Here is a 16,253-nt window from a genome sequence, read left to right on the forward strand (position 1 = left end):
TACTAACCAGGCCCGACGCTGCTTAGCTTCCGAGATCAGACGAGATCGGGCGCTCTTTTTTTTTTTTTTTTTTTTTTTTATCAAAAAGTACAAAATAAATATTTACATGACAAAAATAATTCAATTTCACATCTTTACATCTTCAAACTTATGACATGTGTATATCACTTCAAAAACACAACATAAATACAAACCACAAACCCAAATCAAAACAATGACATTTTGATGCAAGACTCATCGTAAATCATATTTATCAAAATTTTATACATAACCCTTTTCCCTCTTCTATACAAACCAGCTCATTGCCTTCCACAAAAGCCTTTTCAAATTCCTCTTTAGGCAAACATTTCCACATCAAATACACATTTTTCCTTAAAATCGTCTTGAACATTGCCCTTACATCCACTTTTTTCTTATCATAATACGCCATATTCCTCCTTACCCATATCGCATATCTTGCATTACTTAATACAAAGTTCCATAAATTCACTTTCCTATCCTTTTTATTCATGTTTATCCCAAACAAAAACAGCTTTCTCCATTCATCCCCTATCACATCTTTCCCCGTTCCTTTTTTCACCAACACTTTTAGTTCTGTATGAAATGCTTCCAACTCTTTGCATTCAAAAAAAATGTGCATTAATGTTTCTGGCTCTGTCCCACATACATCACATTCTCGTTTTACATTTTTGTTCATTTGATGAATCACCACCTTTGTATATATTCTATTATGCCTTAATTTAAAGTCCAGGTTTTCACAATCCAGTCCATTGTATTTCACATTTAAATTCCTCCAAATTGTCTTTACATTTATTCCAGGGAATACCCTTGGCCAAACCACCTCAGAGGCAGGCATTTTGATTTCCTTTTTCACCATCATCTTATAACATGTTTTCACATTTAACTGACACAAAAACTTTTTTCCCTTTTTATCTATAACATACATTTCAGGAAATCCCCAATCTCCTATTTTTACAGTCTCTTTCTCAATCCTTTGCACCCACCCTTCTGGTAGGCTTGTTTTAATGTTTTCACATTCACAATCCACTTTAGATTTCTCAATTTCATCATCCCATCCTACTACACAATCATATATAGCTCTATTTGGCAAAAAACCTTTAACATATTCATATGCCATGTCTTTCACTTTCCTAACTCCCGCCCTCATAAACAACTTATTATAAAGCATTTTCCCTCCCCTTTTAATTTTTGGATTCAGAAATAATGGCTGGTCAAGTACTTGATTTATATTGTCACATTCATAATTAACATTAACCAAAAACTCAGCCCAAGCACTAAATACTTCTTGATAAAACATTGGCATTTTCTCAGTCATAGGTTTTTTAAAAGCCATAAACAGTCCTTCCTCACCACATCCTCCACCTTTATTTAAAAAAAAATTCATATATCCCTTCCACCCATACTGTACTTTGTCACATAAATATTTTTTTATTGTTTTAACTCTTATTGCTTTCCTCTTAACCTCTAAGTCTATCAACCTCAGACCTCCCTCCTTATAGTCTGCTATCAGTGTTTTTGTTGATATTTTAATTCCTTTACCTCCCCACACAAAATTATTCACAGCCTCTTTTATTCCGTTCAAAACCCAGTCTGGCATGTCAATTGCTCCCATCACATAATTGCATTTAGTGAGTATTAACGAATTAGCCACAACTACCTTTCCTCTTAATCTCAATTCTCTTTGCCTCCAGAAATTAAGTACTTGTTTTATTTTATTTAAAACTCCAGTCCATGTGGCATCTCTAGCCTCTTTCGCATTCACTCCAATATTCACTCCTAATATCCTTAAATACTCTTTCGTTATTTTAAATGGAACATCTGACCCTTTTATCTCCACCCCTCCTATACTTATTATTTCTGACTTGTCAACATTTATCTTTGCACCTGAAGCTTTTCCATATTTTTCTATCTGCATTTTTATTCTCTTAACACTCTTTACATCCTTGACAGTAAAAGTTGTGTCATCAGCATATTGGTGGATTACACTTACTCCTCCATAAGGAATTTGAATACCTCTTATTTCTTTATCACTTTTTATCAAAGATGCCAGCGGCTCCGCTGTTATTGAATATAACAAAGCAGATAATGGGCACCCTTGTCTGACTGACCTTTCTAATGGAAAGGGGTCAGTTAATGCCCCATTAATTTTAACACAGCTCCGGGCATTGTCATATATTAATTTGATCCATTTTCTTATTCTGTCTCCAAACCCATATCTCGCCATTGTCTGCTCAATAAAACTGTGCTCCACTCTATCAAAAGCTTTATTCAAATCCACAGATAAAACCAACCCCCCTTCCCCATCCTTTCCCATGTTTTCTACAACGTCTCTTATTGTACATATGATATCCATAATGTCTCTCCCCATTATACTGTATGCTTGGCTAGGCGACACAATACTCCCTACAACCTGTTTAATTCTATTGGCTATTACTTTTGTTAAAATTTTATAATCCGAATTAAGCAGACTCAAAGGCCTATAATTTTCCAACTTCAATGGATTTCCTTTATTTTTATATAAGATAGTTATTATTCCTAAGCCCATGGATCTCGGCATTTCCCCTCTCTCCTCCATACCTTTATACAACCTTAGCAGTATTGGTGCTAGGGTCCCTATGAAGGCCTTATAGAATTCATGTGTCAAACCATCCGAGCCCGGACTTTTATTCTTTTTTGTCTGATTTATTGCATCTTTTATTTCTTCAATACCTATATCTCTTTCGCACATATTCTTCTCATCCTCGTCTAGCTTCACGTTCACAGTACTCAAGACTTCATCCACACATTCTTGTTTTACACCCTCTTTCTTGAATAATTCCCTATAAAAATTCTCCACTTCTCCTATTATCCCAACAAAATCATTTATTTTATCGCCTTTTCTATTTTCTAACTCTACAATGTGTTTTCTCCTCTGCTTTTTATTTTCTAAATTTAGGAAGAATTTTGTACTTCTTTCTCCCTCTAAAGCATACTGAGCTCTACTTCTTATTATAGCTCCCTTGCTTTTTTCCTTTTCATACTCCTCTAATTCTGTTTTTAACCTCCAAAAGCACTCTTCACTGTACTCAGGATTATTTTCTATTTTTTTCCGCTTCCCCTTTTAATGCATTTTCCAAAGCTTCTGCTTTACTCCTCCTCATAAAATCTCTTTGTTTTGAATACCTAATACTTCTTTTTTTAATTTTCTCTTTCATTCCCTCCCACCATTCACATACATTTTCCTCAAATAGAGAATTCTGCATTTCATAATTTATACATTTTACAATATTTTCTTTATATGCCTCTTCATTTAACAGATTTGCATTCAGACACCACAAACCCCCTCCCCTCTCCTCTTCACTTACACCCATCTTGACTGTCATCACAGCATGATCACTTAAACTGACAAACTTATATTTCACATTTTTAACATATTTTAACATTTCTCTTTTTGCCAAACATAAATCTATACGACTCTGTTTCAAATTACCCATCACCATTTGTCTTCTCGAAAATTCTCTTTTATATGGATTCTCTTCCCTCCACACATCTACTATGTCTTCATTCTGCATCCACTCTGTTAAGAACTTTCTTGACCCATCAGATTTAAAATTAGCACTACTGGAAGCATCCAGTCTCGTGCACCACACGTTGAAATCCCCAACTACTATACACTTCTCTTTCCATTGTGTCTTCATTTCCTTAAAGACTTCTTTTCTGTCAATCTCTATATTCGGTGCATAAATGTTTATAAGCCTAAACATTTCATTACAAAACTTAAATTCAAGTCCTAGCATTCTCCCATTTCCATCTTTATAAATTTGTTTCACATTTTGCACTCTGTCTCTTTTTATCAAAATCGCCACTCCACATGCTTTTACATTTCCATGACTCACATAAATTTCCCCCTCCCAACTCTTTTTTATATTGTCCATTATATCCCCTGTCCAATGCGTCTCTTGTAGGCATAGCACATCAGCTTTTAACAGTCTCTTCACCCTCTCAAACTTTTTTAGGTCTCTTAGCCCGTTACTGTTCAGACACGCAATGTGCAAAATACCCCACATAATGATTATCACAGTTTTTAAGGGATTTATACTCATTCCAATTAAATCAAACTCTTACTTTCTGCCTTTTGCTCCTCCAGTCTTTCCTTCTTTCTTTTTTTCAATATACCTTTCCCCTCACATGTATCCATGTCTTCCTCTCCGTTTTTCACAGGATTTTCTATCATTTCTTTCTCCTTTCCTCCCCCTTCGTCTTTCTTCATTCCTCTTCTCTCCAGATGTTTTTCTCCTTGACTTTTAGCATTACCACCTTCTTCATTGTCATTTTTTTCCGTCTTCCCGTTTCCATCTTCACACTCCAGACCTCTCTGATCCATCTCTTTACCTGCTGTTCTTTTTTTCTTCTTTCTCTGTCTCATCTGTTGCCCCACGCCCGCCTCCTCTGGGCTGCTCTCACTCTTAGTATCTCCCCTGTTTGTCGCTCTCTCTTTCTCTCCCCAAGTGCTTTGACTCATCTCTCCTTCAACAATTACCTCTTCCTCTTCTTTTTCTTCACTCTCCAGCTCCTCGTACAGATCTTCCATTATCCCCTCGCCGTTCCTTTCTTCCATCATAGCCGGCGTTTCACACACGCACAGTCCTGGCCGCATTCCACACACTTCACAATTCACCTCTTTGCACTCTCTTGCATAGTGTCCTTGTTTGTCGCATCTAAAACACCTAAAGCTCGGGCAGTCCCTCACAACATGTCCCGGTTGTATACACAAACGGCAAACCTTCACTTGTCGGTCATGTATCACCCTAAAGTGTTCTGTCCCTCCGAGCGTCTCAAATTTCGTTGAATAGGGCAACGATTTAACAACATTATTGAACTTAACTTTTAAAAACCTTGTCCCATCCGCGATGTCAGTTCCCGGCCACATTCTCCTCTTGATTTTAGACGCTTCTGTTACTCCCCAATCCTTTAGTTTGCTCAATATTTCTTCATCTTGAATATACATAGGCAGTCCTAAGAAAGAAACAACCACCTCCATGCAATCCACTTCCTTCACCATTACACGACTGTTTTTTATCTTCAAACCATCCAGAATTTTTCCTTTTGCCTTCATATCTTCCATTGTTAACTCATACTCTTTTGGAGATTTATACCTGCAACCGATCACTCCTCCGCATTCTTCCTTCACACTCTTTAATAGTTCCATCATTGTGATTCTGTCCTCCCCCTCCATCTCCACCAGCACCGTCAGTTCCTTTCCATAGCTGCGCTCTCCATCTCTCTTGTCCTGCATGTTTCGACCTCTTCCCGTCTCCTGTTGTCCAGCCATTTCTCTTTCCTTGCTGTGTGAGGTATTTATCCCCAAACAGCACGACACTGTTTGAGGATTAAATGACCCCCCAACACGCAAACACTCCTTTGGAGCAGTTTTTCCAAACAATGTGAAAAGAATTGAATCCTTTACTCCACTCAAACAAACACACTCCTTCTTCCTCCTTGCTTCTCTCACTGTACCACTTCCTGTCACCACTAGGGAGCGCTCAAGGTGGTATGGCCATAAGCGAGGGCTGCTCCAAAAAGTGGGCTATTTAAAGATCAGCCTCCGTAAAAGCCAGCATATTATATAAATAGTGAAGAAAAGTCAAAAGCTTACAGCACCTGGTATTCCCAGGCGGTCTCCCATAAAAGTGTAACAATCAGCCTTATCAGCCGAGTTACAAGACTAAAATGGGGTCAGATTTAATTGTGAGAGATGACTAGTGGTTAAAAGAATGAGACATAAAAGAAAATTGGTTTAAATAGATTTGGTGTATTTACAAGGTTCACATAAAAGACTTTAAAACAACACGATAAAACTAGGTAAACTCTGTTAAAAGAATACAGTTCATTTGTCCATACCCTAAAAACAGGTAAACTCTGTTAAAAGAATACAGTTCATTTGTCCATACCCTAAAAACAGTCCAAGAACCCCAGTGTGTTGATAAGTCCAATGTGAGTGTCCACCAGTGTATATACAATCCACAGAAAGTGTAATCCAAAATTTGCAGGTGGTGAATGGAAAGGTGAGCTCTAAAATTAGCAACTCCTCAATCCAACAGTTTGGTGACTGTCCTTAGTTTGTCATGCTGCTCTCTTATACAGTTGTACTTCCTGCTTCCTGTCATGTGTCTAGTCACATGACAAGCCAACCATCCATTTATTAAAGACACATACACTTAAAATGTTAAGAGTAATAAAATGGCCTAAAAAACATGTAAAACACTTAAAACTCTATAATACATTTAAATGATTGTAATAAATAGAGTGGTAAAACACATCTTTCTAAAAGCCAGCATATTATATAAATAGTGAAGAAAAGGCAAAAGCTTACAGCACCTGGTATTCCCAGGCGGTATCCCATCCAAGTACTAACCAGGCCCGACGCTGCTTAGCTTCCGAGATCAGACGAGATCGGGCGCTCTCAGCGCGGTATGGCCATAAGCGAGGGTTGCTACAAAAAGTGGGCTATTTAAAGATCAGCCTCCGTAAAAGCCAGCATATTATATAAATAGTGAAGAAAATGCAAAAGCTTACAGCACCTGGTATTCCCAAGCGGTCTCCCATCCAAGTACTAACCAGGCCCGACGCTACTTAGCTTCCGAGATCAGACGAGATCGGGCGCTCTCAGCGCGGTATGGCCATAAGCGAGGGCTGCTCCAAAAAGTGGGCTATTTAAAGATCAGCCTCCGTATAAGCCAGCATATTATATAAATAGTGAAGAAAAGGCAAAAGCTTACAGCACCTGGTATTCCCAGGCGGTCTCCAATAAAAGTGTAACAATCGGCCTTATCAGCCGAGTTACAAGACTAAAATGGGGTCAGATTTAACTGTGAGAGATGACTAGTGGTTAAAAGAATGAGACATAAAAGAAAATTGGTTTAAATAGATTTGGTGTATTTACAAGGTTCACATAAAAGACTTTAAAACAACACGATAAAACTAGGTAAACTCTGTTAAAAGAATACAGTTCATTTGTCCATACCCTAACAACAGGTAAACAGTGTTAAAAGAATACAGTTCATTTGTCCATACCCTAAAAACAGTCCAAGAACCCCAGTGTGTTGATAAGTCCAATGTGAGTGTCCACCAGTGTATATACAATCCACAGAAAGTGTAATCCAAAGTTTGCAGGTGGTGAATGGAAAGATGAGCTCTAAAATTAGCAACTCCTCAATCCAACAGTTTGGTGACTGTCCTTAGTTTGTCATGCTGCTCTCTTATACAGTTGTACTTCCTGCTTCCTGTCATGTGTCTAGTCACATGACAAGCCAACCATCCATTTATTAAAGACACATACACTTAAAATGTTAAGAGTAATAAAATGGCCTAAAAAACATGTAAAACACTTAAAACTCTATAATACATTTAAATGATTGTAATAAATAGAGCGGTAAAACACGTCTTTCTAAAAGCCAGCATATTATATAAATAGTGAAGAAAAGGCAAACGCTTACAGCACCTGGTATTCCCAGGCGGTCTCCCATCCAAGTACTAACCAGGCCCGACGCTGCTTAGCTTCCGAGATCAGACGAGATCGAGCGCTCTCAGCGCGGTATGGCCATAAGCGAGGGCTGCTCCAAAAAGTGGGCTATTTAAAGATCAGCCTCCGTAAAAGCCAGCATATTATATAAATAGTGAAGAAAAGGCAAAAGCTTACAGCACCTGGTATTCCCAGGCGGTCTCCCATAAAAGTGTAACAATCGGCCTTATCAGCTGAGTTACAAGACTAAAATGGGGTCAGATTTAACTGTGAGAGATGACTAGTGGTTAAAAGAATGAGACATAAAAGACAATTGGTTTAAATAGATTTGGTGTATTTACAAGGTTCACATAAAAGACTTTAAAACAACACGATAAAACTAGGTAAACTTTGTTAAAAGAATACAGTTCATTTGTCCATACCCTAAAAACAGTCCAAGAACCCCAGTGTGTTGATAAGTCCAATGTGAGTGTCCACCAGTGTATATACAATCCACAGAAAGTGTAATCCAAAATTTGCAGGTGGTGAATGGAAAGGTGAGCTCTAAAATTAGCAACTCCTCAATCCAACAGTTTGGTGACTGTCCTTAGTTTGTCATGCTGCTCTCTTATACAGTTGTACTTCCTGCTTCCTGTCATGTGTCTAGTCACATGACAAGCCAACCATCCATTTATTAAAGACACATACACTTAAAATGTTAAGAGTAATAAAATGGCCTAAAAAACATGTAAAACACTTAAAACTCTATAATACATTTAAATGATTGTAATAAATAGAGCGGTAAAACACATCTTTCTAAAAGCCAGCATATTATATAAATAGTGAAGAAAAGGCAAAAGCTTACAGCACCTGGTATTCCCAGGCGGTCTCCCATAAAAGTGTAACAATCAGCCTTATCAGCCGAGTTACAAGACTAAAATGGGGTCAGATTTAACTGTGAGAGATGACTAGTGGTTAAAAGAATGAGACATAAAAGAAAATTGGTTGAAATAGATTTGGTGTATTTACAAGGTTCACATAAAAGACTTTAAAACAACACGATAAAACTAGGTAAACTCTGTTAAAAGAATACAGTTCATTTGTCCATACCCTAAAAACAGGTAAACTCTGTTAAAAGAATACAGTTCATTTGTCCATACCCTAAAAACAGTCCAAGAACCCCAGTGTGTTGATAAGTCCAATGTGAGTGTCCACCAGTGTATATACAATCCACAGAAAGTGTAATCCAAAGTTTGCAGGTGGTGAATGGAAAGGTGAGCTCTAAAATTAGCAACTCCTCAATCCAACAGTTTGGTGACTGTCCTTAGTTTGTCATGCTGCTCTCTTATACAGTTGTACTTCCTGCTTCCTGTCATGTGTCTAGTCACATGACAAGCCAACCATCCATTTATTAAAGACACATACACTTGTTAAGAATAATAAAATGGCCTAAAAAACATGTAAAACACTTAAAACTCTATAATACATTTAAATGATTGTAATAAATAGAGCGCTAAAACACGTCTTTCTAAAAGCCAGCATATTATATAAATAGTGAAGAAAAGGCAAAAGCCTACAGCACCTGGTATTCCCAGGCGGTCTCCCATCCAAGTACTAAGCAGGCCCGACGCTGCTTAGCTTCCGAGATCAGACGAGATCGGGCGCTCTCAGCGCGGTATGGCCATAAGCGAGGGCTGCTCCAAAAAGTGGGCTATTTAAAGATCAGCCTCCGTAAAAGCCAGCATATTATATAAATAGTGAAAAAAAGGCAAAAGCTTACAGCACCTGGTATTCCCAGGCGGTCCCCAATAAAAGTGTAACAATCGGCCTTATCAGCCGAGTTACAAGACTAAAATGGGGTCAGATTTAACTGTGAGAGATGACTAGTGGTTAAAAGAATGAGACATAAAAGAAAATTGGTTTAAATAGATTTGGTGTATTTACACGGTTCACATAAAAGACTTTAAAACAACACGATAAAACTAGGTAAACTCTGTTAAAAGAATACAGTTCATTTGTCCATACCCTAAAAACAGGTAAACTCTGTTAAAAGAATACAGTTCATTGTCCATACCCTAAAAACAGTCCAAGAACCCCAGTGTGTTTATAAGTCCAATGTGAGTGTCCACCAGTGTATATACAATCCACAGAAAATGTAATCGAAAGTTTGCAGGTGGTGAATGGAAAGGTGAGCTCTAAAATTAGCAACTCCTCAATCCAACAGTTTGGTGACTGTCCTTAGTTTGTCATGCTGCTCTCTTAAACAGTTGTACTTCCTGCTTCCTGTCATGTGTCTAGTCACATGACAAGCCAACCATCCATTTATTAAAGACACATACACTTAAAATGTTAAGAGTAATAAAATGGCCTAAAAAACATGTAAAACACTTAAAACTCTATAATACATTTAAATGATTGTAATAAATAGAGCGGTAAAACACGTCTTTCTAAAAGCCAGCATATTATATAAATAGTGAAGAAAAGGCAAAAGCTTACAGCACCTGGTATTCTCAGGCGGTCTCCCATCCAAGTACTAACCAGGCCCGACGCTGCTTAGCTTCCGAGATCAGACGAGATCGGGCGCTCTCAGCGAGGTATGGCCATAAGCGAGGGTTGCTCCAAAAAGTGGGCTATTTAAAGATCAGCCTCCGTAAAAGCCAGCATATTATATAAATAGTGAAGAAAATGCAAAAGCTTACAGCACCTGGTATTCCCAAGCGGTCTCCCATCCAAGTACTAACCAGGCCCGACGCTACTTAGCTTCCGAGATCAGACGAGATCGGGCGCTCTCAGCGCGGTATGGCCATAAGCGAGGGCTGCTCCAAAAAGTGGGCTATTTAAAGATCAGCCTCCGTAAAAGCCAGCATATTATATAAATAGTGAAGAAAAGGCAAAAGCTTACAGCACCTGGTATTCCCAGGCGGTCTCCCATAAAAGTGTAACAATCGGCCTTATCAGCCGAGTTACAAGACTAAAATGGGGTCAGATTTAACTGTGAGAGATGACTAGTGGTTAAAAGAATGAGACATAAAAGACAATTGGTTTAAATAGATTTGGTGTATTTACAAGGTTCACATAAAAGACTTTAAAACAACACGATAAAACTAGGTAAACTCTGTTAAAAGAATACAGTTCATTTGTCCATACCCTAAAAACAGTCCAAGAACCCCAGTGTGTTGATAAGTCCAATGTGAGTGTCCACCAGTGTATATACAATCCACAGAAAGTGTAATCCAAAGTTTGCAGGTGGTGAATGGAAAGGTGAGCTCTAAAATTAGCAACTCCTCAATCCAACAGTTTGGTGACTGTCCTTTGTTTGTCATGCTGCTCTCTTATACAGTTGTACTTCCTGCTTCCTGTCATGTGTCTAGTCACATGACAGGCCAACCATCCATTTATTAAAGACACATACACTTAAAATGTTAAGAGTAATAAAATGGCCTAAAAAACATGTAAAACACTTAAAACTCTATAATACATGTAAATGATTGTAATAAATAGAGCGGTAAAACACATCTTTCTAAAAGCCAGCATATTATATAAATAGTGAAGAAAAGGCAAAAGCTTACAGCACCTGGTATTCCCAGGCGGTCTCCCTTCCAAGTACTAACCAGGCCCGACGCTGCTTAGCTTCCGAGATCAGACGAGATCGGGCGCTCTCAGCGCGGTATGGCCATAAGCGAGGGCTGCTCCAAAAAGTGGGCTATTTAAAGATCAGCCTCCGTAAAAGCCAGCATATTATATAAATAGTGAAGAAAAGGCAAAAGCTTACAGCACCTGGTATTCCCAGGCGGTCTCCCATAAAAGTGTAACAATTGGCCTTATCAATCAATCAATCAATCAAATTTTATTTATATAGCGCCTTACAACAGCCAGAAAGGTGCCCAGGGCGCTTTCCAGAATAAGATCAAGAATCACAACAGACAACAATAAATACAAGCACAAAAAGGAACATAAAGCAGCAATCGAGTCAGTGGCTACGTGTCGAAAGCTTGACTGTAAAGATGTGTCTTCAATTGTGATTTAAAAACACACAACTCAGTGTTACTGCGAAGCTGTGCCGGAAGTGCGTTCCACAGCTTAGGGCCCTGGACGGCAAATGATCGGCCTCCAAACTTTTTATAGTTGAACTTGGGCGTAACTAGTGCGATGTGTTCAGAGGAGCGCAGAGTTCTTGCTGGTTGGTAGACCTTAACCAACTCCGCGAGGTAGGCAGGTGCCAGACCATTGATGGCCTTGAACACGAACATCAAGATCTTAAACTCCACCCTGAACCGCACAGGAAGCCAGTGGAGAGAGTGAAGGACAGGGGTGATGTGAGAGCGTTTGGAGGTGTTGGAGAGGAGACGTGCTGCAGCGTTTTGCACCAATTGAAGCCGATTAAGAAGTGATTGATTAATTCCAGTGTAGAGGGCATTACAGTAGTCAATCCGCGAGCTGATAAAGGCATGGACAGCCTTTTCAAGGTCAGCTCGGGACAAGAATGGTTTGACCTTACTGAGGAGCCTTAGCTGGTAAAAACTTGCCTTTACGACTGCATTTATTTGTTTACCAAAAATCAAACCACTGTCAAAAATAACACCCAGGTTGCGCACTGTCGGAGCAAACTGAGGTGTAAGAGGACCAAAAGTGAGGGAACTGTTGGGTGAGTCCGGGGTGAACAGGATATACTCAGTCTTTCCATCATTCAAGTGAAGGAAATTCTGGGAAAGCCATTCTCTGATGTTGTGGATGCAATTATGGAGAGGGTCCAGTGCAGAACGGTTATTCAGAACCACAGGAAGGTAGATCTGAAGGTCGTCTGCATAAAAGTGAAAACGGACATTGTGACTGGAGATGAGTTGACCAAGTGGCAGCATATAGAGTGAGAACAGAATAGGACCAAGAATTGATCCTTGTGGAACACCAGATGACAGAGGGGCGGCTGAGGAGGAGAGGTCGTTAAGCATTACTGAAAAAGTCCTGTTTGTGAGGTATGAAGAAAACCATCTGAGAACCATGCCCTGCAGTCCGACAGTGTGTTGAAGTCGTGAGATGAGGACAGCATGATCCACAGTGTCAAATGCAGCGGTCAGGTCTAGTAACACCAAAACCACAGAGCTTTTACTGTCCAGTGCTCCAAGAATGTCATTATGGACCCTAAGTAAAGCTGATTCCGTGCTATGCCTAGACCTGAAACCAGACTGAAATTTATCGGCAATGGCGTGCAGTTGAAGATGAGACTGGAGCTGGGAGACAACGAGCTTCTCCATCAGCTTAGACAAGAATGGCAGATGAGATATAGGACGGAAATTGGACAGTATGGAAGGATCAAGGTTGGATTTCTTTAGCAGCGGTCGGACAATGGCATGCTTGAGAGCAGCGGGAACAATGCCCAAACAAAGACAGCTGTTCATAAAGGAGACTAGGCAGGGTCCCATGATGTCAATAGCCTCCTTCATAATCCTAGCAGGAACGGCGTCAAGAGGGCAAGTGGCGGCCTTCAACTCATGGACAGCTTTTTTAAGGTCCACAAGGGTAACTGCCTCAAAGTTCTCCAGCACATATTGTGCCTCTTGTGAGGGTCTGACAATAGCAGGATTTTTTTTGATGACTTGCCTAACAGACATAACCTTGTCCAAAAAGTACTGTTTGAATGTACTACAAGTGTGTTCAGATACATCATTCAAACTACCAGACACCGGATTTATCACTGAGTTAATAGTGCTGAACAGAATTCCAGGGCGATGACTGTTGCTGTTGATGAGATTGGAGAGGTACTGTCCTTTAGCTTTCTTCTCTGCTCTCTGATAGGTGGAAAGACTGTCTCTAAACATCTCCAGTGACACCTGCAGCCTATCCTTCTTCCATTTGCACTCAGCCTGCCTACACCGTCGCCTAAGGGCCCGAGTTGTATCATTGAGCCAGGGGACTGATGGGCTTTTGGAACCCATTATCTTGTAGGGAGCAACAGAGTCCATAATCTGAGAGCAAATAGTGTGAAAGGAGGAGAGGAAAAGGTCAGGACACGAAGGTGGTACCAAGTCAGCAGCAGAGCAGAGATCAGAGGCAGTAAAGGCAGCAACAAAGTCATTAACTGTAGAAGAGGTGATGATACGCCGACGTTGGGGGGTGGTGGGTGTGGGTACAAGTGGAGCCGCACGGATGTCAAACCGTATGAGAGAGTGATCAGATACGGGAAAATCCAGAACCTCACAGGTTGACACTGTCACACCACGCGAGATGATGAGATCAAGGGTGTGACCTAACCTATGAGTTGGGCAGGATATGGACTGGGTCAGATCCAGTGAGTGGAGAAGTGCTTTAAAATCATTAGCAGATTTATCAGAGGGACAACAAACATGAATGTTAAAATCACCACAAATTAGGATATTATCAAACTTTGGCATGAACTCTGACAGAAACTCTGAAAAATCATTTAAGAAGTCCTTGTTTAATCTGGGCCTTGTTTTATCAGCCGAGTTACAAGACTAAAATGGGGTCAGATTTAACTGTGAGAGATGACTAGTGGTTAAAAGAATGAGACATAAAAGAAAATTGGTTTAAATAGATTTGGTGTATTTACAAGGTTCACATAAAAGACTTTAAAACAACACGATAAAACTAGGTAAACTCTGTTAAAAGAATACAATTCATTTGTCCATACCCTAAAAACAGTCCAAGAACCCCAGTGTGTTGATAAGTCCAATGTGAGTGTCCACCAGTGTATATACAATCCACAGAAAGTGTAATCCAAAGTTTGCAGGTGGTGAATGGAAAGGTGAGCTCTAAAATTAGCAACTCCTCAATCCAACAGTTTGGCGACTGTCCTTTGTTTGTCATGCTGCTCTCTTATACAGTTGTACTTCCTGCTTCCTGTCATGTGTCTAGTCACATGACAGGCCAACCATCCATTTATTAAAGACACATACACTTAAAATGTTAAGAGTAATAAAATGGCCTAAAAAACATGTAAAACACTTAAAACTCTATAATACATGTAAATGATTGTAATAAATAGAGCGGTAAAACACGTCTTTCTAAAAGCCAGCATATTATATAAATAGTGAAGAAAAGGCAAAAGCTTACAGCACCTGGTATTCCCAGGCGGTCTCCCATCCAAGTACTAACCAGGCCCGACGCTGCTTAGCTTCCGAGATCAGACGAGATCGGGCGCTCTCAGCGCGGTATGGCCATAAGCGAGGGCTGCTCCAAAAAGTGGGCTATTTAAAGATCAGCCTCCGTAAAAGCCAGCATATTATATAAATAGTGAAGAAAAGGCAAAAGCTTACAGCACCTGGTATTCCCAGGCGGTCTCCCATCCAAGTACTAACCAGGCCCGACGCTGCTTAGCTTCCGAGATCAGACGAGATCGGGCGCTCTCAGCGCGGTATGGCCATAAGCGAGGGCAGCTCCAAAAAGTGGGCTATTTAAAGATCAGCCACCGTAAAAGCCAGCATATTATATAAATAGTGAAGAAAAGGCAAAAGCTTACAGCACCTGGTATTCCCAGGCGGTCTCCCATAAAAGTGTAACAATCGGCCTTATCAGCCGAGTTACAAGACTAAAATGGGGTCAGATTTAACTGTGAGAGATGACTAGTGGTTAAAAGAATGAGACATAAAAGAAAATTGGTTTAAATAGATTTGGTGTATTTACAAGGTTCACATAAAAGACTTTAAAACAACACGATAAAACTAGGTAAACTCTGTTAAAAGAATACAGTTCATTTGTCCATACCCTAAAAACAGGTAAACTCTGTTAAAAGAATACAGTTCATTTGTCCATACCCTAAAAACAGTCCAAGAACCCCAGTGTGTTGATAAGTCCAATGTGACTGTCCACCAGTGTATATACAATCCACAGAAAGTGTAATCCAAAGTTTGCAGGTGGTGAATGGAAAGGTGAGCTCTAAAATTAGCAACTCCTCAATCCAACAGTTTGGTGACTGTCCTTTGTTTGTCATGCTGCTCTCTTATACAGTTGTACTTCCTGCTTCCTGTCATGTGTCTAGTCACATGACAGGCCAACCATCCATTTATTAAAGACACATACACTTAAAATGTTAAGAGTAATAAAATGGCCTAAAAAACATGTAAAACACTTAAAACTCTATAATACATGTAAATGATTGTAATAAATAGAGCGGTAAAACACGTCTTTCTAAAAGCCAGCATATTATATAAATAGTGAAGAAAAGGCAAAAGCTTACAGCACCTGGTATGCCCAGGCGGTCTCCCATCCAAGTACTAACCAGGCCCGACGCTGCTTAGCTTCCGAGATCAGACGAGATCGGGCGCTCTCTTTTTTTTTATCTTTTTTTTATTTTCAATTCACAAATTTTCAATTACAGTTTTCCATCACATTCACACTCACTCAACACAATTTGTTACATTCATATGAGTCATCTTTCAATTGACATCCATTATTTTGCACAAAAAAACGAAAATACAGATACATAAATGAAATATACAAGAGATATGTCTACTACCCTTCTCAAATCAAATGATTGCTTCCTACCAATTAAAGCAGATTTTCCCACCCACATCTTAATATATGAACTTATTTGTGTCTATAAAAAATTCTTTTGCCTTTTTCTCTCCAAACTTACAAATCAACTCCACATCTCTTTGTGTTATTAACTTAAATATATCTTTAACTTTCATCGTCCTACCCTCAAAATGTGCATAGTTCCTTCTTAGAACCACTGCTAGTCTAGCATGACTTAAAAGAAAATTAATTAGACAGATATCCCTTTTTTTCCTTTTCCCAA

At 39.4% G+C, this 16,253-nt stretch overlaps 9 non-coding genes across 9 annotated transcripts; all 9 read right to left on the reverse strand.

The window, feature by feature from the left end:
• Positions 1–6,366: 6,366 nt before the first annotated feature.
• On the reverse strand, positions 6,367–6,485 carry LOC141327736 (5S ribosomal RNA). The gene has a single exon (XR_012355013.1). It is a non-coding gene; the product is annotated as a 5S ribosomal RNA (ribosomal RNA).
• An 84-nt stretch (positions 6,486–6,569) lies between these two features.
• On the reverse strand, positions 6,570–6,688 carry LOC141326630 (5S ribosomal RNA). The gene has a single exon (XR_012353986.1). It is a non-coding gene; the product is annotated as a 5S ribosomal RNA (ribosomal RNA).
• An 801-nt stretch (positions 6,689–7,489) lies between these two features.
• LOC141326635 (5S ribosomal RNA) lies at positions 7,490–7,608 on the reverse strand. Its single transcript, XR_012353991.1, has one exon. It is a non-coding gene; the product is annotated as a 5S ribosomal RNA (ribosomal RNA).
• Positions 7,609–9,071: 1,463 nt separating this feature from the next.
• Positions 9,072–9,190, reverse strand: LOC141326742 (5S ribosomal RNA). Its single transcript, XR_012354094.1, has one exon. It is a non-coding gene; the product is annotated as a 5S ribosomal RNA (ribosomal RNA).
• Positions 9,191–9,990: 800 nt separating this feature from the next.
• On the reverse strand, positions 9,991–10,109 carry LOC141327687 (5S ribosomal RNA). Its single transcript, XR_012354966.1, has one exon. It is a non-coding gene; the product is annotated as a 5S ribosomal RNA (ribosomal RNA).
• An 84-nt stretch (positions 10,110–10,193) lies between these two features.
• LOC141326632 (5S ribosomal RNA) lies at positions 10,194–10,312 on the reverse strand. The gene has a single exon (XR_012353988.1). It is a non-coding gene; the product is annotated as a 5S ribosomal RNA (ribosomal RNA).
• Positions 10,313–11,063: 751 nt separating this feature from the next.
• Positions 11,064–11,182, reverse strand: LOC141326575 (5S ribosomal RNA). Its single transcript, XR_012353931.1, has one exon. It is a non-coding gene; the product is annotated as a 5S ribosomal RNA (ribosomal RNA).
• Positions 11,183–14,562: 3,380 nt separating this feature from the next.
• On the reverse strand, positions 14,563–14,681 carry LOC141327479 (5S ribosomal RNA). The gene has a single exon (XR_012354771.1). It is a non-coding gene; the product is annotated as a 5S ribosomal RNA (ribosomal RNA).
• An 84-nt stretch (positions 14,682–14,765) lies between these two features.
• LOC141327480 (5S ribosomal RNA) lies at positions 14,766–14,884 on the reverse strand. Its single transcript, XR_012354772.1, has one exon. It is a non-coding gene; the product is annotated as a 5S ribosomal RNA (ribosomal RNA).
• Between the last annotated feature and the right edge of the window lie 1,369 nt (positions 14,885–16,253).

The sequence above is a fragment of the Garra rufa genome, chromosome 2 (assembly GCF_049309525.1).
Source record: "Garra rufa chromosome 2, GarRuf1.0, whole genome shotgun sequence".
Lineage (NCBI taxonomy): Eukaryota > Metazoa > Chordata > Actinopteri > Cypriniformes > Cyprinidae > Garra > Garra rufa.